This window comes from Anopheles merus, chromosome 3R, assembly GCF_017562075.2.
Source record: "Anopheles merus strain MAF chromosome 3R, AmerM5.1, whole genome shotgun sequence".
Classification (NCBI taxonomy): Eukaryota; Metazoa; Arthropoda; class Insecta; order Diptera; family Culicidae; genus Anopheles; species Anopheles merus.
The window spans coordinates 26,271,120-26,294,998 of NC_054084.1; the positions used below are offsets into that span (position 1 = coordinate 26,271,120).

The window sequence follows — 23,879 nt, forward strand, 5'->3', positions numbered from 1 at the left end:
CGATATCACCAACTAAACATAGCCCTCCCCCCAAAATGGCTCTCGTAACATGGCACGGGAGAAATCTACATCACGAGCAAAACCTTTAACATTCATGCCTTTTTTCTGCTGCTGCTGTTGTTGTTGTTGCTATTCGACCCCGAAAGTGATATCAAACGCGGAGGAAAATAGCCTCACCATACCCAAAATAAGAAAACCGGTAAAAAAAGAACCACATTCCACAAGCCGAGAGTCGTTCGAAAAAGGCAAACCCAACCGCGGGGAGAGGGCGCAATGCCGCAACCAGAAACAAAAGGCAAGCAAGCGAGCGAACAGCACAACCACTCGGCGCATCGGTTTCGGGTGTGATTCACGGCCCATGCATGCTCGCCACGCTGCTGCCCTCTTACACGTACACACATGGGGGTTGGTTTTTTGTTGAAACAATGCCGAAACACGGCGATGACGTTACAGCCGTTCGTAGTCAGCGTTCGAACAGCGCGTCACAGTAGTGATGGGCGCGAGCGCACGCTCGCTCGCGTCTGTGTGTGTGCATTTAGTGTGCAGCGAATCGAAACAGAGCCACATTTTTGACATTTTTTGCGGCTGACTCAGCACACACGACTCTGACAGCCGGCCGACGCTGATGACTGTGTTTGTGTGTGTTTGGGTGTGTGATCGTGTCCAACTCAATTCATGCTAACCATAACCATAGGAAATAGCTCCACGAGTCTACTGATAGAGCAAAATAAAGGCAATTGGTCGGGCGGATGATGCGCTGGATCAAACGATAGACACAGCGAGCATTTGCTTGCAGCAGGTCGTTACGTTACGAAATCGCCATTAACATCTACGTCATTCCACGTAACAGTGATAAAATCGTTAATTTTATTATTCAAAACTCAATAAACAGGCTCTCCCGACCAGTCCGGCTCGGCTTGACCTCCGTTGAGACCTCGGAGCCACATACTGCCAGCACTGGTTTCCGCTATCACGAACTGTCTAGAAATCGCAAGTGAATCACTATCCCCACAGCTGCACACAGGCAAAACTGTTGGCCAATAACGAGTGTAAAGTTTCCACAATGTCTGCAGCGTACTCATCGACCACCGTGGTGGGAGTTTGTTGGGAAGCCAAACAGGGAAGCGTAACCTCGGTGCTCAACCTCAACCGCCTCTGTCTGCCGGAGGACTCGGTGCAATTAGCATATTTGCTCATCCCATATATCCACCGGTCCAGCCCGTCTGGCCATTGAGCCAGAGCCAGAAGGTCTAGCGCTAGGCGTGAGCGTTGCGGTGCGTCATGCGAAAAAGGTTCGAAATAGAAATGAACAGCACTACTGCTACGGCCGCGTTCGCCTATACCACGGCCAGCTTCAGTCTTCAGTGATCCGCTTAATCGGTCAGCTTATTATCGAATCAACGGAACAATTCGAATGGTGCAATTTGCTCACAGCACGCTGTCTGGGGGTGTGATGCTCCCCCCGAAATTATTGGCTTCCACTCCATCCATCTAATTATGTTTTCTGCTACAATCGGCAACAATTCGCTAGTCTGTTTTTTTTTCGGTTTTAAATTTCGCTCTCTACGCGAAGAATCACCTGGTTCCGTTCTACGAAAAGAATGGGCCTACTGCAAGCACACTCAAGAACTCGGTTGAGTGTATACAGTTTCATACAGGCTTACGTAAGTCGACTACTTCGGGAACTAGAACCGGGGCCGCGGTTCCGGTTTGGTGGAGAATGTGATTCACGCTCGAAGCATTCACACGTACGGTATGCCGGTTTACAGCTCATATGTTCCTATGACCTCATAGCTTGCCGGGTGTGCCTCTCTAAGCAGGGGGAAACAGTACCTTGCAATTCTTGGTCATAATTTTGGGCGTATCAAAAATCCGCTTTAACTGGAGTTATTGGACACGATGGACGAAACTCCAAACCGAAGATGCGGCATTTTGGAAGAGAAATCTAATTCAGACATTCAGATATTCATTTCATCATAACGAAACTGTAAACTTGACTACAAGCGATGCAAATGAAACGCACGCGCTAGCCATAACATCCCACTGACCGCTGGCTTGCGTTGCTTCGAATGTCCACGAGGTAGCCATACAACGCCTCGCCAAACGTGCAGTGGCACGCAAAACAAGCCACCACAACGCCGTGGCTGTAGTTTCGACAGCAGCACCACCGACCAGACAGGCAAGCATGGTTGATCGAGAGGAAAAATTATCTAGAAAAGGAAAATCACCCAATCCAGTGGCAGTGTTAGCAGCCAAACAAGACCGTTCGGTTGTGTTGGTCCAGGGAAGCAAAACTGGATATCTCTCGCCAGTCGCGCGCTCTCTCGCCATCCAATTTCGAAGCGATGGAAAGCAAGACACACACAACACAAAAAACCAGCCGGACTGGTTCGTTCGCTTCATTCCGTTCCGTAGTACGCGGTTTGGCCAGGAGGAGAAGGAGAATCTGTGGGTGAGTTGGTGGTTTTGATCGCAGCATAACCACACCACCCCAAACCTTATGTGCGACCACAATGGAAGCGTTTTTTTTTGTTTTTCTTGTTGGCGGGTTGGCGGGGAGGGTTTTGGTGGAGACGAAAGGCAGCAGCAAAAAAAAAACCGGTCAGGTGATTCGGGTGTGAGCGGGCACATGGTCCACCCGGAGAAGGGCGGAAGGTTTCATGCGCGGTAAATTCGATTCCGCGTTTGCAGCGCATTCGTGCCTTTCCCTATCCCTGCCAGCGTGTCTCTCTGTGCGGCTTCACTGCAAAACTATGCTCGAGCTCCACTCCATGTTCCAGCATCATGCGCTCGGTCGTTTGCGAGCGATCGAGGAACGCCCCGGCTGTGTTGGTATGCTGCTGGATGCTGCCTATCGCTTGCCGGTAGCGAAAGCGTGAGCCCATGCGCTGGCTGCTCTCGCTCGCTCGCACGCTCGCACGCTCGTTTTGCGTCTTGTGCGCGACTCCCCTGGTATGCTTGGTATGGAGGAATTCCAATGTCACATAATTCGTTCGATTCGCTGCTGCTGCTATTGCCAGTCGTTTCGCTCCCTTTCGCTTTGCCAAGCGGGCTCGAACCGGTGCGCGAGAGTGCGGATCGTACTCTGCAGCTGTGGATGACTGTTTGCATGACATTTAAGCGTACGTACCCAAAAGAGCCGCGATCTCGTTCCTTCGGTGGACACCTCAAAAAGCCTCATTTCCATCCTATACCGGGCCTGAAGGTGTCACAACAAAGTCATCAACAAGCCTGATCCAGTGCCTTATGCAACTGGTCAGCGTTAAACTAATCCCATCTTTACGATGCCATTTCTATCACAATTCGTTTCCCGGGCTGCTCATTGCAGTAGCAGCGCTACCACCAGCAGCAGCAACTATTGCCATGCAGCCATCGTAAAATGTCCACCCCGGGTCCGTGCTCCGTGACCTCTCCCTTACCTACTGGGTCGGCCAGTCGACGGTGCTTGTGAACGTGCAGGCACTCGTCGCCGCCGTTGCCGATGGTTTCGTAATCCAACCTCGTGCGCTGCAGTGTTGCTGCAGTTGCACACAAAACACCTCCAAGCCGCCCCAGGGTGCAAAGGGAAAAAGCAGGGTACTGCCAAAGGGTTGATGCATTAGCATAAACTCGAACACAGAAATTGTGGCGAATTTTCGTTGTTGCCACACCGCGCGGCACGAAGCTAAGTACGCCGCAAACTAGCCGCTAGCTTGTATGGACAAACGATAGAAAATGACCAGCCAATGCAACAACAACAGCAACCAAACTCGAATCGAATCGAAAAGAAAGCGTTCAACTATGGGCGCTTTGGTGTGGCGCTCAAAAAATTCCCCTCCTCCCGTGTGACACCGTTTCTGGGGTTGAGCAGCGCTGTGACGTCAAACTGCAAATCGAAAGGTGGCAGCAATCTTTACAGCCTAGTTTATTTGTTTCTTTTTTGCAACATTCCGTGCGGTTGCTGATTAAATTGTTTATTTATTTACCCTTTTTATGAGTATTTCTGTGTGTGTGTATGTGTCTGTGTGTTCGTGATTAGGACTATAAATGGATTTCATGCCATCAAATACGCAGCGATCTTCTTGCTCACAATCACTTTGTTGTGCTCTTTCACATACTTCTCGATTCCAAAGTAGGTGTTTTTCTACGATAAGACTTTAAGAGGGGCGAAACAGCGTGTTGAGCTACGCGATGACTATGCCGGTTGCCGGCTACTGCCTGTCTCTCGAGGTCGCAAGCCAGCGCAATTGCAACCATTTCGTCACCCGAGTTCCGATGATTGGCGCAATCAGGAAATTGTAAAAAAAACGCCATCCCGTGAGTGGCACAGTGTTATCGGTGGAATTTACGATACATTCTTAACCCTGCCGCTGGTGACGCTTTATTGCAGTACGCTTGCTCGGTGGCATCGCACGATCAGTTCGCCTGAAGTGACAGCAAAAGGGTACGCAACCCTCTCCAGGAAGCACTAGAACAGTCTAGGAAGCCCCTCGCCAATAATTGTGGCTATCAATCATTCGCCATGCTATCGTGATATAGCTTGAGATGGGAAGGGGAGAAGATCGTTTCACTTCCCAAAAGCCTCCGTTCCCGTGTTTTCCTGGGAAGCTGTCGCTGCGTTTTCTCAGAAGCTTTTTGGGACGTCCGAAAACGTGATGCGCTCGATTAATGAGCGTGCGGTTCCGATAATTGTTTGACACTAATTCATTCCGATTCGAAAATTACCACCATTTAAATCGTCATTAGACGGAGACGGTCACGGAGGCCGCATTCCTTCCGAGCTACCTAACCTGCCCCTGGAGCGAGGCTTTGGTCCCTGTTTTACCCTGGCTGGCTGCGCTGGATAAGTTTCACGTACGTTTGATGGCTTCTGGAAGTTGCCCTGTGCTGGGGGTTTGGTGTCGCCCGAAGGGGAAATAAAACGCTTCTCCTTGTAGGCTTGGTTTTAAAGCAAAAAAAAAAAACCTCTTCTCTAATGCACACGACACAAACAATAATAAATAAAGAGAAGAAAACACAAACACGAAACGATCGTTCTAAGCAGCATGTACTCCAGAGACACGAAAAATGAATGGAAAAGAATCCAAGCAGCAGTCGTCAGCCCGGAAACTGTCAGAATATTTTTCAAAACCTCCCATTTTCTACTCTTCCACGCTTCTCCTGCTTGCCTGTCTGGTTTGACCAACGTGTCCCGATGCACAACACGCAACTTGTTCGCATTCCGGTGGTGCTCGTGGTGTTGGTGGTGGTGGTGAAATTAATAAAATTTACCCCTTACCTTTTCTCGGTTGTTTCTCGTGCTGCTGCTCGTTCTACATTTCCCACCTTACTCAGATCGCTCGGGCCGTCTTTCCCTGGGGGGATTATTGCGTTTTTTGGGGTGTGCATTTTTGTTTTCTCCTTCTGAATGATAACACCCGAAGCACCGATCGCAAGGACCCCTAAAATTAACCAGAAGTCCGGTAACCAGAATCGACGGTGGAAGCGAAATGAATAATGAACCACCAAAGCTTCATTTTTTTTCATCATCTGTTCATGCCCAGCAGCAGTGACAGTGACCGCAGCAGGCTTCCCAGAACAAAAAAAAAAAGCAGTTGAGCAGTTGAACAGCAGTAGCCAGAAGAGAACCAACTAACAGCAGATGAATAAAAAAAAAGCGCTACACGACTTAGTCGAACGGTAGAAAAACGCTGCTTGCAATCCGAATGTTGCTCGGAGGGAGGAACGCAATAAAACGAACCTGTGGCTTCCTGTGGATGGCCTGAAGGATTCGCCGCAACCGCAAGCCCTGACAGGGTGTGGAACTTTGAGCCAACGTTTGAACGACGGTGCTTCGTTATCTTTCACCCGTTCATTATATGTTTTTTTTTGTTTCCCTCTTGCTCGGTTCGGTCCGGTTCGTCGTCTGATGCTTTGTTTTTGGGGAGATCTCAGTACGTCAAATCGTTTGTTTCGCCTTCAAAATTCCCCTCTTCTTGATGAATCAGTGCTTTCGCGGGCATCTTAGCATTCTTTGCGAGCGATAATCGTTTCAAACCTTCTCCCTATACCTTTGGTTGGTGCGCTCGGCCCAAAACCTGCTTGCGTTCGTCCTTCTGGCTGCTGGGTTTTACCCTCGCGCCATATTTGATCAATTAAAAATATGATCATGTTCCGGGGCCCCTCGACCAGCGCGCGTCACCTTGCCTGCGATGAATGTCCAAACGGGGAAATTCCATCACGCGCTTCATTGTTTCGGTGTCGGGCCGGTCGGGCAAAGAAAAACACGTTCGATGCGGCACGTCGGCCGGCCGGGTGGGTGGCACCAATTTCGCAACACATCCTGCACGGCTAATCATCGCTGTTTGCCAAAGCGCACAAATCCAATCGAGGTGTGGTGATGGAACGCACTCGCACCCAGAGACCGACCTTTTTTTTTTTTTTGCTCTGTTTGAACACTCTCCACACCACACCTTCCGCGGGGCTGTTGTTTAGGTTAGTGCGAGTGGGGTTGATTTAGTCCATCCTTAAAATTCCACCCATGGCGGTGCGGTGACCGAGTACACCAACCCACTTTTAACCGGCGCACGTGCAGAGGAAGGAAGTGAACGATCGTCAAGCCTATAGACACAAAAAAAACATGTGTCGAAACGACTTCCTGTTTGCGCACCATGCTAATCATTTTGAAGTTGTCGCACAAAACAACACGCTGCCCTATGTCCGTCGGGTGAGATGTTGCGTGAAGCGAAAGACAGTTCTGCATGCGTGATGGTGTCTATGCTGCTACACTCCCATCGGTACGGGACACACGGGATATTAGCATACGGCGGGAAAGCAATGGCGCGATAAGCACCTAGAAGACGCGCAAAAGCAGCATGTCCGCATGTCCGCACTGAGCTCTGAGCGGTACCGCGTTGACAAGACAACCTCGGGTGTACGCCACACCACCGGATGGCGATCATCGATGTGTTTTTTTCCCACGGGGCTAAAAACGAGACTGTGTCGCCACTTGTACGCGTTGCTCTTTTTTTTTCTTCATGGTCCGAGAGCATGGGGCAAGATCGATCGAGCTCGCGTTTTGATCTTCGGAGCTTGCCTCGAACGATTTTAATTAACCGTCCGGGCTCGCACCGGCCCAGCTGCAGGCAAATATTTTAATGATAAAATTTTAATTAATTCTATTTCTTTGCTCCCTTCCTTCCTTTCCTCCTGCTGAATCGATCATCACCACGATCGGAAAGCAAGCGAACGGATGGAAGCTGGTTTAGCTTTTTGGCTTTATTTTATTACCACCGAAAGGTCATAAAAAGGGCATCTATTGCGGTTCGCCGGGGTATGCTTTGTGGCTAAAATTCAATTCCATTCCGTTGGTCCTGTTTCGGAAAGATGATAACGAATACGATTCATTCAAAACGGAACACTGAATCTTGGTGCGATCAGTTTGTTGCGATGAGCGGAGACATTTCATAAAACGCAAAAGTGAATTAAGAATTTCCCCGTTCCCCAATTAAAATTGCGCCCGCGAACCGGGTTTGTCCTAACAGCGCACCCGAAAGCTCGTTTCCATTTTACGTGAAACGAAATTTTGTTGAACCATCCATTTGTTCGTTGGTATCGAACGGTAAGCAGGCTGTTTGGTTTTGCCCAAAAGCCTGCCAGCCGAATTTTATTGCGCTGTTTGTTTATTGAACGAAATGAAAACACACATCTTCACGAAACCACGCATCAGTAAGCCGAAACATGTTTGAAGCTCCGGATAATGATGCGAACCGCCCAGTAAGCTGGGACACCGACCCGGTTTTCGTGCCGAGCAGATCGAGCAGATACCCTCTCGCCGGCTAGGCTGTCGCCAGAAAATCCTATTGTGGAGGCTTTATCGGCATTAAAAATTTTAATTAAAATACACAAGTGTCGTCGCGCCCTCTCGACGATGGCTCGGCGGCGGGACTTGAGTGGGTGTTGTGGAAGTAGGGTGATTCGGCAGAGAGAGAGAGTAAAAAACACACCGAAGGGGGTTGCACCTCTCCAAAATCGGCGCCTTCGTTAGCTGGATCGCTCTTATCGCTTCAGCTTATGCGCCGTTTTTTCCACCCCTTTATTTCGCGTTCCAAAGTCACACACACACACGAGGGCGCGCGCGCGCGCGCTCACACACCCCTTCACTCGATCGACCATTAATGTTGGTCTCATTTTTTTCCAAATCATGGCGCCAACGATAAATTAGCTCGCGACAGATGGCGCATTTACGGAACGCGCGTTCGTGCGTGTGTGCGTGTGTGTGTGTGTCAGCAGCAGTGCACGAATAATAAATGATTCCTCTCCTCCCATGGTCCACCTTCCGCAAACACCTTCACGTGGGGCAACGTATGATAAGACGGCAGCGGTGCGGGGAGATGGGTTGATCTTTCGCGATCTCTCGCTCGCGCAAACAGGCCCGTTTCGATCGTTCGCGACCGAGCGCACGCCTTTTGCAGCTGGCGACAGGTGAAACGGCACTCGAAGCCCTCGAGACATCGAACCGACCGGTGGGCTAATGATGGTGTGCGCGAGCGAGCGGAGGACACCGTCCGTCGCTGTGGCTGTGGAATGTGGCCGCCAGCTCTCGAGGAGCCAGCGCCCGAGTCAATCGACAAAACCCGGCCACCACATTGGGAGTATGAGAGAGCGAGAGAGGCGGAAAGGCACAGCGACACAGATGTATGCCTCAGTTACACGGGGCTGCCTCTTATCCCGTGGTTGCGATTAGTCGCCCCAGGAAGTTTAATGCCACGAGGTTACGCCGAAGAGGCTAAATGTTATAGAGACAATCTCACCTTCGTGGTTCGGAACGTTACAACCGGCTACTTCAGCGTTCGATAGTATCTTTCATTAACGCTCGTCGCATCGCGTAGCCATTGCTATCGGGCTTTTGATCCTTGTCACGGCACCACCACCGCCCATAACGCCGTTCGTTCGATGCGTGCAGTAAACATTAACATTCAACAATAAATATTGATCTTGAGGTACGAACTTGAATTCCTAGAGCGCAGCTAACAGAGTACGAATGACATATTTTAGGATTGGACATTCTTATCTGCCCTGTCATGCCCGCCACTGGCCCTAGAAAGTCGTGATACAAAGACCCTTTTAAAGCTTCCTCTTTCTTTCACGCTCTCTCGCTGTGTGTCGGTCTTCTCCTTCCATCACGCTGGAGCGGTAAGATATCGCGTAAGTAACAGCCCGGCGTGATATGTTTCGAATGCAATAAATTCCTCTAACTAGCTTGCCCGATAACGCACACGCACACGCGCGCACACCGGGGGCTACTTGTGGCTGCTTAGGAAGGCGTTAACCCATATGTACCCTAGCAGCACCAAATATTTGTGGAATTCCAAAGACCAACTACATCTTGGGGACATTCCTTGCTGCATTCACAAACCGTCATCGTGGATGACCTTTTCCATCTTCGACGGTGGATCGGAAGAAAAAAGAGCAGGGCCCTCATATACTCTCAGCTCTCGCGAGTTGCGATAAATTCTAGACCCAGTACCGCTACACTAACCGATTCGATTGCTACGACCCCTTTGCACCAGCGGGATAAAAGGGGGCATTGCTTTAATCATCACCCACCCCACCCGGAGCGGGGTCTGCAGGCGCCTCGGACACACTTTATCAACCCCGGGCAGCATGGTCGCGTGATTGGGCCATAAAAATTCTTTCACCCGTCGCAGGCGCGGTTTTGCATGAGCACCGTTTTTGCGCTCCGGCTCTCCTCGATGGTTCGTACTTCCTTCTCCGTGCCATCCAGCGCTCAAAAGCGTCTTGTCAGCGAGTTTCTCGTTGCTCGCCGTAACGATCGACTGTATGGAGAGAGAGAGAGAGAGTGAGTGAGTGACAGAGAGGGAAAGAGCAGGGTATTGAGATAGGTAGTATTTGCGCAATGGGTTTGCGCGCCCTTTTACCGTCGTACCTCGCGCAATGCGCAGCGTTCGTCCATTGACCGTGTGAATGTGTGCGGCCGTTGTGGCACTATTACGAAATGCTCGCCACAGGGAAAGGAATGTGATGACCAAGAATTCGCCTTCGAAACCGATATGGGCCTTTCCCCCGGCCAGGCATGCAAAAGGCATTGATCCTCCACGTACCCCTCGACGCGTGGTACCCACTCCCCGGCACGATGAGATATAAACTTAAGATACACCCCGCGCTCATTACAAAAGTGCTTTAATGGATAATAGCATTTCTGTGTCGCCGTAACGGTGCGGGTATCTTTACAGTTCCTTCAACTCCACGACAGTTCATCGAACAGAAAGCGCGCTTATCGTTTATCACCGCGCCGTGACAGTGTGGTAAGTGACGACCGGGCGCTTTGCTCATCAGCTGTCGGCTGTGGGATGAGAGTGGCATTGTGCGACATGGAATATGATTTTCGATGGTATATCACCGATCTATCCAGCAGTGTATCACCCTCGAAAAGCGCCGCAAGCGACGAACCTAATTTACAAAACCAAGGACGAACACTACTAGAGGATCAAGCTGATAGAACACTGCCATTAACGAGTTCCCAGCATGCTCAGCAGTAACAGCTGCTGGGACGACAAGCTCATTGAGAATAGCGCGAAACGGACAAGGAATGGAACGGCACACAGACACGGGCGAAATGCGAAAGCTACTTCTACAAAAGAAAAACCAGAAATGTGAGCGACCGGCAAGGTATGCTTCCAGCGAGCCGCGCAACGTTCGTCAGCGGTAGTGCAAAGGAAGCGAATGGCAGGCAGGCCAACAAGGTGTCTCTATCTCCATTTCATCATAGCAAGCAGACCATTGCTGCATACCACAGCCAGAGCATGGCACGATGTACGCCAAGACGCCAACGACGACGACCACGTCCTTTTAGACTCGTTGGGCCATTCGAGGGGGGCGCTCAGTTGGAGTTAGGTGGTATGCCACCCTGCGCACCGTTGCTCTTTTCCTCGTTCCCTTCCCACTTTTTTCCGTGCCCAGCGGAGAGTGTGTTCAACTCTCCAAGTCGTTGGCTTTCGATTTTTATCGCCTATCATTTCCTATTCCGTGGAATGTGTGTGTGTACCTCACCTCACGCCCTGTGATCTCCGAAGTACAAGGGGACGGCATTTCTTCCCGTATTTCTTCTTTTTTGTTTTTTGGTTTTCGGTGCCAATACGGTGCCAATCGATCCGATGATGATGAGCCCACAAACGCCTGGTCGTTGCGAACGGAACCGGATTCCGCTCGCTTCTACCCTCCAAAGCGGTCAACATGCGTAAAAGTTTCACGGCAAACGTACCGACCGCACCGGAAGTCCACTGTGTTCGGTAGAGAAAGGGTAAAGATAGAGTGGTTCGTTTTGCACACCCCGAACATCTTCCAGCTGGGGAGAAACGTTCGGAAAAGTAGGTTGAAAGGCGCCGGTCGAAAATGCGACGGTGATTATCCAATTGCTCGGGAGCTGGATATCATGAGCACGATGAGTATCAGCGTCTTGACAAATGCTGCACTGGCGAGTTTACAGATAAGTACAAAGTTATGTCCCTCCAATTAAGCTCGCAACGTTGTCCGCTTTTCGGAGTATCAGTGATCGAGCTTTTGGGACGCAAAAATTAAGCCATTTCGTCGACCGAAAGCCTGATCCGTGTGCGTTCGGTATTCATTTGAATATAAAAATCGATCTTTATCTCCATCCGAGCGAGACCAGAGCTCATCATAATTGGACGTTCTCGTTTATACAGACAAGATGTTCTTGTTGTTGTATTTTTACAATCAGCCACATGCACATCCACACGACTCTCAAAATTACCAGGGGCCAGGGGCTCGCGGATCACGCCGTATGGCGCCTTAATGCCGATGTCACGTCAAGAGCATTCCCACGCCAACCAAGAGCCGGCGAGAGAGGAGCAACATGACAAACGTCGCCCGTAAGCCAAGATTAAGGTCCCCGCGTGCGGGTCTTTCTGGGGCGGAATTGCCAGAAAAGAAAAAGGATCCCCCCCCCCCCCCCCCCCCCCCCCCTCTCATATCAGGGACGACGTGCGCGCCAGGTACGCACGATTGAGTTACTTTCTCACGCAAAACTGTCCGCCTCATACCGCTGCTTCTTCCCCCTGCGCCAGCGTCAACATTTATTTTGTTCCCCGTTCCCCCGTTTGGTCGCTAATTATGTTTGGCGAACATCGAGCAAAACACGCATAAATTAATTAATTAACTCGTCGTACTGCAGGCAAACACAGGCTGGCAGGCAAAAATAAAAACGAATCACCAGTCGCTCACACACACACACACACACTCGATGACAAACGATCGGTGGTGGATGGTAGCGCGTGATCATTCGTTCGTTAGGAACACACACACACATACAGGAGAAAAAAGAAAAACAATCTTAAGCGTGGAGCGTGGCTCTGACACAGCCCGAGCCGTTTGGAATGTGCCGGGGAAAAAACGGTTTTAATTTTTCGCTGCTGCTGTTGCTATTGATTTTTCTTCCCTTAAGCTAATAAGTGCAAACAGATGGGGGAAGAAAGAAAACGGCACGTTTATATTGGGAACAAATATTTCCTCATTATTGATCGCTCCGCTAATGTGCACGTACAGAGGGACGCGCCGGAGAATGTAGTACACACCGAGCGCTGCTCGCTAGCTCGTACCAACCGCTGGGGTGTAGTGTGGCAACAGAGAACGCCACGTAGCCCACTTCCGTCCTGGGTCGGTCCGTCCTCCTCGGTCAGATCGGCACGTAATCAATTTCCACAAATCTATCACGATCGCGACACAGCACCGATTAATCATCTCTCACACGCAAAAGCCGTTCCTCGCTTACACCGTCGCGTCAGTTACCCGAGCCCGATCGAGCCGGACCGGACGCACCATTGATTTACGTGAAAGCATCTCATTTTTTGTTTGTTGCTGCAAGGAATGAGTGGCCTTCTCTCTCTTCTGGGCAGTAAATTAAACGTCATTTTGCGAGGGGGAAGCAAACATTCCAACTCGGGTGTGGGCACTTGATCCTTGAGCTGAATGGAATGTTGCGACCCAAAACAAAAAAAAAACAGACGACGAGCATTGAACACTGTGTCCGCCAACGCAGTGCAGAAGCATACCCGCATACCCGCGCACCGGCAAGACGAGCCACCTGTGTCCGCCCTGGATGATACATGCAAACCGCACATCATTCCGCGTTGCGGCCTGGCCTGGACTTCGTGAAACAACCCACGCCAGCGGGCGCCTACGCCCGGACGCCTGCGCACCGTCGCCAAAAATGGTTCGACAAAAGGGAAGAGAGAGCCACCGGGGTTCCGTCCCCGGCCCGTAAGGGTGATGAAACTTTTGACCGCGCACCACAGGCGAAACAAAACGCACACCTTAATGAGCGTTAATTGCTGATGAGCTGCCGAGTTTGGGCAGGTTCCGTGGGCGAACTTGTCGTTGATGATGATGTGACTCCCATCCTCGATACTTCTTTTCCATTGGTTGCGTAGGTGTGCAGAGAGGGTGAGGGATTTATGTTTGAAAAATTTGCTCCTACACCGGGGCTGTATGTCCTCTCTCTCTCTCTCTCTATCTATCTCGTCAACGAGCGATCGTTTGCCAGATTGAATGGAATGTGCAAGGCAACAAACGCAACCCCGTACGGCAAGAAACAGTTCCACCCGGAGATGATAGCTATCGCCCTGCTTAATTCTTTTCCCTTCCCCAGGGCCTACAGATGAGTCGGGAAGGCGCAATTTACGACCCTGGGTCTCCGGTGGGGGGTGGAAACAACCACCACAAAGAAAAGCCAGCAGGGAGATTAACTTATTAACAAAAATCTCGGTGGCGTGACGTGTGGGGCTGTTGGAGAAAATCGTTTCGGCGCGAGGGCGTTTCGATGGAATTTCATATGTATACATATTCATGCCAGGGCGAGCGACGACATCTTCGGAAATTATTTCACAACCACCTTCCTTGCTTTACCCTAAAGCGGGCTCTAGCTACATGTTACATTTTATGATCATTGTTATTGCACGCGGCGGGGAAGCGACCAGGGCGTCCCGAAAAAATATGCCATTTTAATTAGAAATGCTAATCACACAATTTATGGTCCCCGGGAGAGGCCCGGGAATGGTGACCGGGCCGCGTCTTTTATTTGCTCAGCGTGCGATTTGTTTTGTTTCTCCCAAAACTCGCCCGACATTGGGTTGGTGTGTTTTTTTTAAAGGATGGATAATTATATTGTTGTTTTTTTATGCGCTTGTTTCATCCTCTCTTTTTTCCCCTCCCATGCTCCTTTTCCTGTGGCAAAATACCCGCAAAGAATTATGATAAAGGTACCGTTTTTTCGCAGGTTTGCAGCGGCACGGGCTGGCGATTTGTATAATTTTCACACTCGCCGCAATTTTTGGGGCGTCTTCTTTCTTTCACGCAAATCAGCAAGACATTAAGAGTCAATGCTCCCTGTTTAGGCGCGCGAAATAAGGCAAGAATTTAGCATAATTTTGCAAACAAAACACTGCTTTGCCGTTCTAGCACGATTTTGCCAATTAGACTCGAATAAATCCTGTTCAGCCTACGCGCGGTCGCTTCCTTTTGCGTTGAAGAAAACGGATTTTCTTTTGTGTTTGTTTCACCGCTGTGTGGGGGGGGGGGGGGGGGGGGGCAGGAGTAGCACCCCCAATGTCCCACATTCATGTCCCCATGTCCAACCGGACCCATTTGGGAAGGTGCAATTAAGCGTTTCTTTCTGGTATGCGTTTTGCTGCGCTGTGTGTGTATCTGACAGCGGCCCCACTGCACGATTAAGACGTTCGTCTGTGCAATGGCCTGTCATAAAGGAGTCATCATACCATTCTCCATCCCGCCTGCACCGTGCGGGGTGCGCGCCATTTTACGCCGAAGTACCGAAGCAGAATTAATTGCGCCTGTAACCTCGGCGTCGTTTTGCGTTCGCGAAGAGCGCTTATCATCCATTGGCAATTGATTGCCTACCATTAACGCATTAATTGATCCCATTTCAAAATCCCGCTGGCGGATGGTGGTGGTGGTGCTGGAGGTGGAAAAACCTGTCCCCGGACGGGCTAAGCTGTCATGGCTGGCACCAGCCATGCGCTTCACTAATTGCGCGCGCACACACACACACTCTAATGCGCTCTAAAATGATCAACGCCTCTAGAGCCCGACCCGACGTGTAGCGAGCGTAAAAACGATCGCCCTTTCTTCGATTCGCACGATCGCTAAAATGCATTCCTATCTGTGCACTTGCTTTTCTGTGGCATCCCGGGGGGGAAATACGCTAATGCGCAAGATGATACGTACGCGATGGGGGATTTTCCTTTTTGACGATCATCCGTTTGGCATCGCAGCGCGTAATGATCCGATTCCGATTCGGCCCAAATTAATCTTCAGGCCGGCTGCCGGTAGAGAAGAAAATCAAAATCCCCATGTGTGTGTTTGTGTGTGTGTGTTTGTGTGTTTGTAACGGTTGGAAGCAAGCAATAGCACCACCGCCGTATGCTAGCCGGCACAAATTCCGCCTCACATTCCAGGGCAAAAATATTTTAATGATCGTGGCCGCCCGCGCGCACTCGCGTGAACTTCTCACCAACAAACAAACCAACAACAAAAAAAGCCAGGCAAGCAATGTGTTTACGCAACGAGCAGGCGAGTGTATCGCACACGGAATTCGGTTTCGGTTTCGATTTTCAGACCAGGCCGCAGCCCGGCGGCTGGCAAACATCTGTTTGCACCCGCGCACGGGGAATACAATGTTTACACATTTGCGCCGGTGTGCCGGTGGTGGTTGCGTGATCATCCGCCGTTGAGATTCACCTGCTACAGGAGAGGTGGAAGGAAAAGGTGGGTGCGAAATTCAATCCCAGCTCGTATTGCACCCGAGTACGTGGGGAATGAAACTCAAGCTAGCCAATAAACAATTAAATCCCAGGGGCGAGATGGTTCTGGCGGGTTGTTTTGTAGGTTTTCATTTGCATTATGTTATCCGCGTAAAAGAGTTTGAAAACTGAATTCTTCTGCTGATGTTCTTACTAGTGATGGGTAGATATGGTAAAACTCTGAAGTCAACTCCCATCCAACTTAAAAAAATTCGAGACTTTGAGTCGCACAGAGTCGTCCGAAGTCGTCCGGAGTCGGTAGGAGTCTGAGTTGTTCGAACTCTTCCGAACTCGCCCGGAGTCGGAGTCATCAGGAGTCGTCTAGAATCTCTTGGAATCTTCCAGGGAGATCCGGAGTCGTCTAGAGTCATTCGGAGACATCCAGAAGCATACGGAATCGTCCAGAGTCGTCCAGAGTCGTCAAGAGTCGTCCAGAGTCGTCCAGAGTGGTCCAGAGTCATCCAAAGTCATCCGGAATCAGAATCAACCGGAGGCATTTCATCTCGTTGGGTTTTTTTCGCTTTGCGCCTGCACTTCTCGAAACCCCGACTCAGGACGACTCCCGCCGACTACGACCGACTCTCAACGACTCCGGATGATTACCGACAACTCCAACTCCGGGCGGAACAAGTAGTTCCGATTTTCCCGAAGTCAGAATCAGAATAAAAATAGCCGGAGTCAGATTGGAGGCGTAAGTGTGCTCTAGAGAGCACACCACTAGTTCTTACACTCTTAAAGGAATGCTTTCCTCTTGTACTGTAGAATCTCACTCTTTCTCAGTGCTCCCAATCACCCAATCAGCATGCAGCTGTGCTGGCTGTGGGGAGAAATTCGAAAGCATTTCTCGCCCCTTTTCCAGCAACACTTGTCTCGTCCGCTCGACTAACGAAACGGAAACAAAACTACTACAACAGCACCTCTCTCTCTCTCTCTCTCTCAAATACACACACCTGTCTATACCATTTTGGCTCCACACTTTGTGTGTGTATCTCCCCCGTGTCGCCGGACATTCCTCTATCGCGGCAGACAATCAACCGTTACGCAGGGCCGCTAGCACCATTAATCATTGGGCAGATTAAGATAAAAAGAGTTTAGAAAAGCGTTTGCTACTGGATGCTGTACGGTCCCGTACACTTCTTAAAGGGAGTCTTGATGGATACGCAATGCTCCTTGTCGTGTTTTTTTTCTGCTTCTGATTTCCTCGTTCACCTCACCTCTCTTAGTGGAAGGCGTTGGCCAAGTTGATCATCCAGAGCCACCGCACCTTCCGGAGGCTTAATAGCGCAAAGGAAAAGGTTACATTCCCTTTCACAAAATCTCTATTTCATCGCGGCCAAAGGCGTTGACGAACGCCAGATCCGTTCCGGTGGGGTCGGTTTGGATGCCCGCGGTGCCAACCCGCGGCAAGGCAATCATCGTCGCCGTCGAGGCGATCCAAAGCTGGAGCGGCGAGAGGTGAACGACGGTTCGGCAAATGTAGTTGGGAGATTAATTTGATTGAAATCCACCTGATAGGAAATTATCGGTTTAGCCGGTGCCGCGGTGGCGAGGCGTGTCACCCGTGCCGTCTGTCTGTGTGCCTTGTAAACCGTCCCGGGAGGCGATTTGTTGGGTTCGTTAACACTGGTGTTGTTGTAGTTGTTTTTTTTTCACTGTTGTAGTTGCCGTTGTTTGCTGTCGGCTTATAGAGCTACCGGAGTTTACGGATCGATCGAGCATGAGCGCAGTCTTAACGGGTGGAAAACAAAGCGCGCAGCAAACGTAACACCTTCCCGCTGGGATTTTTCTTACGCGTTGCGGGGCTCGTTTTTGCTGGGAGGAAAATTAGGTCGAACTAGACGAGGGAAGGCAATTTCACACACACACTAGAGGTGTAACAAATGTAAACAAAGCTTTATTTATTTGAGCTTTTCCAAACACGCGATCGTGCCATTGCATTCCGCCCGAGTAATAAAACCGTACCGTGCAACAACAAAAAACAGCAAGTGATCGTGTACCGTAGGCAAACAGGCACGCTCAATTAAAAGTGCAACGGTGCAGCAAGCAAACACACCAATGACATCGACAAATATTGCACTTTCTCATTTCTCTCTCGCCGCCGCAGCGGCGTAACGTAACGCAAAATTCACTTTCTGCCTGGCCAAATAAGCCACCGTCGTGCGCTAGAGCTCTGTGCGCAAGTTCGCTCTATGCGCAAATGGAGAAATTCATACGCGCAAAGGGGATGAGGAAGGTGACAGTTGTAAATAAGCGTGTGGTTGTTGTTTTTTTTTTAATACATCCCTTCACTCTATCAACCTCCATTTTCTCCCACATTGCCCCCTTCGCGGATCATTCTTGTTGCTTGATGGGGGAGTTTCACACGCGGAGGGAAAGGACGTGTACGGAAAGAAAGTGCACAGCCGGGCTCCCACTGCCTCCCCAACGCCACCACCCCAAACAGCAACAACATCGGTCAAACAAACAATTCAACAACGTGTTTTGCTCGTTTCCTTCCTCAGCTGCATCGATCGCTTGTGTGCATCGGCGTGACGTTTGCATTCCGTTCCGGGCGTACCGCGTGTGTGTGTTTCTGTACCTTTGGAGCGTTGTTTTTATCTTGCTTTTGCCACTTCCACAGCGCAGCTTGGTGCACGGGGAGGAAATATTATTAACATACTCAAGTTCATTACCACCGCAGCAGTGTTGATTGCAGCCGAGTGGCTGGAGAAGATTCAGCAGGGAGAAAAACGGAACAAGAAGAAAATGGCCCCATCCAAGGGTTGTTTGAGGGGAGTACTGCAAACGCCCCGCGTTTTCGTTTCTAATGCCTGCTAGCGGCGTCAGTGATACTTCGGTTGCCGTTGTCTATGTTATTGCATCGGTCATTGGCCATTCCCGTGCAGAATGCAGCTCTACGCTGAACTTGCACGCGCCGAACTGACATTTCCGAGCTGACGTGACGCGGTGCTACAGGAGTTGAACTAGTTTAGCTCGCTTTATTTGCTCCAAAAAGCGATCGAACTCGGTTTCGTGCAATGTTATAACGTTGATATGTAGCTACCTACCTTTTCAAACCTTTTCTCTGCCCAACCATCACGATTCCACGCCGGCCAATCAAGGGGAAGCCTGCAAAAAAAACACACACCGTCGTGACTACTGACACTGGTGGTGGGTCGTGGTGGTTAGAGAATAATCCGTGAGTTGGCTGTTTTTTTTTCTATCTGCTCTCTCGAGCCAGGCCTCCTGCTCGAATTACAGCCATCCAACCCAAGACTCAAGACTTGGCCCGGTTCTAGCTTTGCCGCGGCCTGGTAGCTTATGGCGTTCCGTGGCGTTCCTACCAGCTGCCACTGCGCTGCCGTCCCTTCACTGTTCTAATGGCGGGCGTGCGGGCTAAAACCCTGAGCAAAAGTGAATGTACTCCCCGTAGGTTTGTAATTCAAGAATTGAGCTCCCCCGAAGTACCCAAAGTCTCGCAACAGCGTCTCAGGGCAGGGCAGATCGGTGGCTGGGCTTGGGCGCTCGGATGTGTTGATCCATTTATTTTCGTTTGTTTGTATTTGGCTCGCAAGTCACACTGCAGCCCTCATTAATCTCGTCAGAATATTCATGAGTTTATGTTTTTTTTCTCTCTTGTTTTTTGCAGGTGAGTAATGGTGGAGACAGCTGGGAGTTTGGCTGTGGCGTAAGAACCATTCGTGTGCGCTTATGCAAGGTTGGCTATTTTTGTTCATTCGAGAACATTGATGAAATTGGTAAGCAACTCTGATCACACGGGAAATCGTACTTTAAAACGGTGCAACTACTCAAACAGCGACAATTGCATCATCACTTAGCAATGCGTTAGATCGACACTATACTCCCCATGGCGCCCAATCATGTGAGTTATCATCGTGTCCAATGAATGCATGATGGCACCTTGGTCTGCCTTGCCACTGCTGCCAGCGTGGACATTAATATTCCACACCTAAAGTTTACCATTGCTGCACCCCTTGCCTCATACACACTTCTACACTACAGCGACGAAGGTGTGGTCAATTTTAAAAAATGCTCACGATCTCCAGCCAAAAATTCTTGTGCCAGCCGCCCGTGAGTATAAGTAAACTGTTGAAAAGAAAACAAAAAAAAGCGACGACGTGATACGTTTCGTCTCGTATATTGGCCAAATTTTAAAGCTCGTTTGTATGTACATGCATCATGCGCTGCCAATGTTTCGAGGTATTTTATGTCTTGTTTTTTGCCGGTCGAGGAGGAACCGCACCACCATGCTGGTGTGGCTGAGCTCAAAGTCATGCCGCAACAAGCTATAGTATGTGCTTCACGTGAGAACGATGAAAGGGCGCCGGTACACACATACAGACACGCACACACACACCCAGACGAGTAGTCACTATTTAGCATATTTATTGTAGCGCCAGGTACTACCATGTACCCAACAGCGCATACGTTTGAGGGTTGGCTGTTTTTGTTTAGTGTTGTCTCGCGCCACACACACACACACACACAGCAGTAGCAGCACCCATCGAACTGTGTCGCGAAGCGGATGAAGCGAAAAAACCCTGACCGTGCAAAAAGAAACCGCCCGGCTGTCCTCATTCCCGGCGACGTACACACGTACGTACGTACGTACGGCCGCGACCGCGACCGAAACGCAAACGGGGACCGCTCCCAGATGTTGGTAACTGTTCCATCGATGATCCGCGCAGGGCGAACGGTCTGGGTGTTACGGTTGAGCTGTCCCTGGAGCGCGTATACTGCGGACACTCATGCAGATGGGGGAAAGTGGGGTTGATTAGGAGGAAAAAGACGGCAAATACTTCAAAACACCGAACCCATCCGCCCCGTGCAGCGGACAAGTGCGCGTCCGATTGAGCGTGGATAGAAGAAGAAAAAAATGGCCACGCTAATACACACAGACTCTTTGGCCACACACTCACATGCACACAAGCAAGCCGGAGCCTGAGCATCGGAACAGGGTCTATATATTAGCAGGCCGGTTTGGAGGATGCGTGTGCGAGAAAGAGCAAGCGACAGAGCGAAGGGTTTGCCTTTGAAGAGGGCTGCGATGGAGGTTGCAAGTCTGCCGCAAGGTAGCCCCAGCGCGCACAACCTCAAACAACAACAACGGCGGCGACCACGGCATGGAAAAAGAGAAGGCAACAGCACACACACACATACAACAACAACAACAACAACAACAAAAAAACACGAGCAGAAAAATGAAGTGCGCGGGAGCGAATGATCACGCTCTGGAATGCGGCTGGCCTTCAAATGGCGCGTTTTGTTTGGTCGACCCGGACGGGGTCGGGTCGAGCCGGACGGTGCGCCCCGATATCATCGCCTTGAGTCTGTGTATTTGTACGTGCATGCGTGTGTGTGTGTGTGTATGTACGGGTACTGTTGGTTGAATGCCTTTTTTTGTACTACAATTACCTGCATGCGCTCTCGCCCGCTCTTGTTACGTACGATCAGGCAGGGTGATCGTCACAGGGAAGAAAGAACTTCATTAAAAAACACACAAACACACACATATAGCGGACATGAAAGTATCGACCCCAAAACATGGGACCTCTTGATTGGCCTGTATAAATGCATCTACCCCGGCTGGCAAAACGTTTATTTCATTTTGTAACCTCCTTCATTTTTCGATCACAACACACGGCGCGGCAGGTTCGTCGCTTAAAACCTGGCACTTTGAATCTTTCGTGTTTTTACCACACTAGATGAAGTATTTTCCCCCTTTTCTGTAGCCGACTTTCCGTTCTGTGGCGCATTAAGCAATGAATGTTTTGGAAATCCTTCCCTAATCCCTACACGGTTCACGCACGCTCCGGAATCTGGCATCTGGAAGGACGGCGATGCGCTCGAAAGCCGTACGCTGACGGGTGGTGGTACGTCAAAAGCTGCCTCCATGCTTATTATGGCTTGTATATTTAAAGATCTTCCAACCGTCCGTTTTGACGATACATAAACACATACAGACACACACCGTTGGCGTACATTGGTTAGGAGCGGGCCTTTTCACATTCCTTCCTTTGGACCGATCTTCGGGAATGGAATGCGTCGGACCTCGTCCGTCGACAGCAATGATGATGATCGCGATGATGATGATGATGATGCTACGTTTAATGTTTTGCTTCGCTTGTAGTGGAACGGTTTCAAGCACGGCGAGCGATGTGTCTGTGTGTGTGTGTGCCAGTGCCGAGGTACGTTGAGTTTTTGATAGCATTAATGTGAAGTGTTGCTGAGAATGGATGCGCGTCCTTGTGCTGCGAGCTAAGCGACGTGGAATTTCACAAATTCCTTGACGATGTAGGCAAAATCGATGATGAGAAAGTAAGCATCCCTTTTGAACGATGAATTAAACCTTCAAAGTTTTATAATGTTTGCGCATTGAACCGAAACAATTTACAAGCTGTCCAAGCATTAGTTCACTGTCGATCAGAAACCTCCCCGCGAACTAAAGATGATACAACCACCGATCACTTCAGGGTTCTGGAATTCGCCACTTTCTGCTCAAGGCCATAAACGTGCCACTCGTGCTCGAAAGCAGAGGAACCAAAACGCGAAGAGAACATCAGCACGAGCATCATCAAAAAGAGGTGATGCTTCTCGGGACGCGCATTTTTTGTGGTGGTGCTGCTGCTGCCTGTTGTGCCTGGATGGGCAAAAGCGATCGCGACCGAAGGGAGAAAGAGCAAAAGGGCACGAACAGCAAATGTGGCCAGTGCCTGGAGGAGCGGAAGGGGGGCCTGTTTCGTTTGCCTTCTTTTTTGCATCCCGCTTTCCCAATCGGTTGCCGAAACAATCTCGTTCAAACCGTTCTGTACACACCTGGACACCACCGCCAGTGCAGTGCAGTGTTTCAGCTCCTCCTAACGATGAGCTCCCAACGTCTTCTCCCCCTTTATTTAGAAGGAAACAACGGGTGGCTGCGGCGGAGGAACGGCTGAGCGAGGGAACGTCTCGAATTCTTCGCTCTTCCACTTCACAATTCTACCATTTATCATTCCCGGGTGGAGTGGAGTTTGCCCGCAGGCGAGCCAAACGGTGTACCCTCTGCCTCCCATGGCCGCTCCCGTACCCATCCCCAGTGGGCTAGATTTAATATTCAAGGATGCTTGTCTTTCTTTCGCCTTTTCAAAACCCTTTATTTTTGTCTGAGTGAATATGTTCGTTTCACTACCTTCTTCCTGCCCCGAGTACCGCCGTACCTCGCAGGAGGCTCGGGAGTGCTTTAGCCCTAATCGTACTCTCGGCAAGCCCCCGAAACAGTCGTCCGTTGGATTCTGGGAGCTTTAATTATTGCTTCTGGTGTTTTCATCCTTCTTGATCGCTCGTTTCATGTGTCCGGTGGATTATATCGACGCGACGCTGCAGAAATTACTGTCATTGAGCTTCGAGTGGATTGAATTTCTAACGATTCCTCCCTCCCTCCCTTTAGGGGTTTCTCCCGTAGCATCTGATCAAAACCCCCACGGAGGGACACATGGAGAATTAGACGTTTGTGGAAGAAAATTTATGTATATCCCTTCTGCCGTATTTATTGCTCGGTTGCCCGAGCCCGAGAAGCCGTTCACAAAACCACATCATTACACCTCTCATACCCCGGGAGAATGAAAGGGGCAACGGTGGGGGAAAAAATGCGCAAGCTTAACAACACCAGTACACACAACAACAACAACAACAACAAAAAGGGACCCTTCTCGCAGCGGGAACACACGAGCGACGGGCGAAAGCCGCAGGTTAAGGGCGTACCCTTTTGCTTTTGGAATTCTCTTCAAACAAGAGGGCACACACCTGGCACATCATCGCAGCAGCAGCGTGAAGACCATCAACAGCATCACTACCACCACCACCACCATCATCATCATCATCAGCGTCTTCGTCGTTTAGGATTGTTTGTTCTGTTTTTTCCTGTGCATTGAATCTCGAAGGGATGATGAAATGAGAATGATTGGAAAATGCGCAACAGGCGTCTCTCGAGCCTATCGAGAAAACCCGGGTAAGAGTTGCTCGACAAAGGGAAGCATCTGGAAGAAGCTCTATCATTCAAGCTCGTTTTTTTTTTACTCGTTCTCT

General features: G+C 50.1%; 1 protein-coding gene across 1 annotated transcript in view; it reads left to right on the plus strand.

Moving 5' to 3' along the window:
* LOC121597825 (protein expanded) overlaps positions 1-23,879 on the plus strand; it is a 48,100-nt gene that overhangs the window by 2,093 nt on the left and 22,128 nt on the right. The window lies entirely within an intron of this gene.